General features: G+C 44.4%; 1 pseudogene across 1 annotated transcript; it reads left to right on the forward strand.

Moving 5' to 3' along the window:
• Positions 1–1,075: 1,075 nt before the first annotated feature.
• On the forward strand, positions 1,076–1,990 carry LOC311581342 (U6 snRNA-associated Sm-like protein LSm1; annotated as a pseudogene). Its single transcript has one exon. The product of its transcript is annotated as a U6 snRNA-associated Sm-like protein LSm1 (transcript).
• Positions 1,991–2,571: the final 581 nt, after the last annotated feature.

Below are 2,571 nucleotides of genomic sequence, written 5' to 3' on the forward strand. Positions count from 1 at the left end.
CGACGCTGCTCTCCTATATTATTTCTTATAGTTGCAAATAAATCAATAATTATCTAAAAATAGGTAGTAGATTAAATAAGCAGATTAAATATGAAATAAAAAGCATTTAAAGTTTGATTGGAATATTCAACATCTTTCTCTTCCTTCTTTTATCACAAGATTCTCTAAGGAGAAGGATGCAGAAATGACCACTGGTTTTACCTGCAATAAAACACAGGCCTGTTCGACTTGGAGTTGGAGCATAAACACTCGACACAAAGCCAAAGGCTTCAGCGCCAACCCATCCTTTAAACTCGGTTATTGCTAAATAATGTCAGCTGGAATCTAATTTGCTCCTTGGGGTTTCTAAGGATTTCTGAAGCCTCTCCGTGCTTGAAGCTTCAGGAAGTACTTTATTTTTAAAAAAATTCCTCAACATACTCTGTAAGGTTAAAGGGAGTCTAGAAAAACTCAGATCTATAATGCTATGGGCAGCATGGTTAGTTTCCCAGAAAGACAAGCCAAAGTAGCAACAGAAAGCCTTAATTTCCACGTCAGTCCCTGTAAGCATGCGTGGTGGTTTGAACGGGAATGGTGCCCTCAGATTCCTGTGTTTGAATGCTTGCCCTTAGGGAGTAGCATTATTAGGAGGTATGGTGTTGTTTGGCTTTCTTGCAGGAAGTATGTCAGCGTGGGCATTGGCTATTGGCTTTGAGGTCTCATATACTTAAGCTATGCCCAGCATGGCACACAAACTCCTGCTGCTGCTTGTGGATCAAGATACAGAACTCTCTGATGCCGAGCGGACATGGACCGTAGCCCTCAACCCGGGCCTTGGAGCAGGAGTGCCAGGAGAGGAGCCGCATCGCCAACTCGGGAGTCAACACCCGTCCTTTGCTCACCCAAACTGGACTCCACTTCACTGACCAGAAAGAAAGAAAACGTGGCCCAGGGCCGCGTGCCCGGCACGCCTCCGGATGTGGACGGACACACAATACCGGAAGTGGGTGGGGTATCCCGCAAGCTCTTCCGGAAGTGGGTGGGGTATCCCGCAAGCTCTTCCGGAAGTGGGTGGGGTATCCCGCAAGCTCTTCCGGCGAATAGCGGCGATTGAGGTGCAGGTGAGCGGCAGGTTCCCATCTGCGTCCCACCAACAGGCGACTGGACGCCCTCGCGACTGTCCTTTGCGCCCTAGCGAGAGGTCAAAATGAACTATATGCCGGGCACCGCAAGCCTCATCGAGGACATCGACAAAAAGCATTTGGTCCTACTTTGAGATGGAAGGACACTTACAGGTTTTTAAAGAAGCATTGGTCAATTTGTTAACTTAGTGCTTCGTCAGACTGTGGAGCACATACATGGTGGGCAAAAAGTACAGTGATATTCCTCGAGGAATTTTTGTGGTCAGAGGAGAAAATGTGGTCCTACCAGGAGAAATAGACTTGGAAAAGGAGAGTGACACGCCCCTTCAGCAAGTGTCTATTGAAGAGATCCTAGAAGAACAGAGAGTAGAGCAGCAGGGCAGATTGGAGGCAGAGAAGCTGAAGGTGCAAACCCTCAAAGATCGGGGCCTCTCCATTCCTCGGGCAGATACCCTGGATGAGTACTGAGTTTCTTGCTGAGAGACTGCTGCTCACCTCACACACCTGACCAGAGTGCAGAATTGAAAAGTGGTCTTTCACATATGCCAATATGAGGAAACCATGGGATTTTGTTTTGTTTTGTTTTGTTTTAACAAAACCATTCATTATGTATTTTACTTTGCTTTGCTTTTTTCAAGCAGTCTTATTACATAGCCATTGCTAACCTAGAACTCACTCTGTAGACCTAGCTGACCTCTAACTTGTAGGATTGCAGATGTGTTCCACTGTGCCCAGAAATAGTGACATGACCTCCCCTCACAAGCCACTGTGGAACCAAGAATCATGTCTTTATATTGCTTTTCTTGTCTCAGAGTTTACACTTCTTTCTTCATTGACTTGTAAATAAAGAATGAACCTCAGAACTGTCATTCACATTTAAAAAAAAAAAAGATATAGAACTCTCAGTTCCTTCATCATCACCATGCCTGCCAGGATGCTGCCATGCTTCCCACCATGATGGTACCGGACTAAACCTCTGAACCGTAAGTCAGCCCCAAGGGAATGTTTTCCTTTGTAAGAGTTGCTGTGATTATGGTGTCTCTTCACATGGAAATCCTAGCATGCCATCTTCATCTTCACTTATGTTCTACACATCTAAGAACCATTCTAAGATATAGAAAATTCTATGGGGGAAATGGCAGTTCTCATCGTAATTTATCCAACTCCATGAGATCACTTCCTTTGTGCACACTAATCACTTTCATTTGGTTTTGTTCCTAAGGGGGGGGGAAAAAGACTGTGGGTAGAGCATCTATGTTGTGTTGTATTATTTGTTTGTTTGTTTTTGGCACTTCAACAACATAATAAACAATACTGTAAGAGAGTAAATTTTATCATGTAATTAGTAAGGGCTTCACATTTGCATTCAGAGCCCCTTAAATACACTCATCAGAAGGCAGGGATTTCTCTTCATTATGACCTGTGCTTACTTGAGGTCACCATTGCACAC

The sequence above is a fragment of the Acomys minous genome (assembly GCF_964271855.1).
Source record: "Acomys minous genome assembly, chromosome: 13".
In the NCBI taxonomy this organism is placed as follows: domain Eukaryota; kingdom Metazoa; phylum Chordata; class Mammalia; order Rodentia; family Muridae; genus Acomys; species Acomys minous.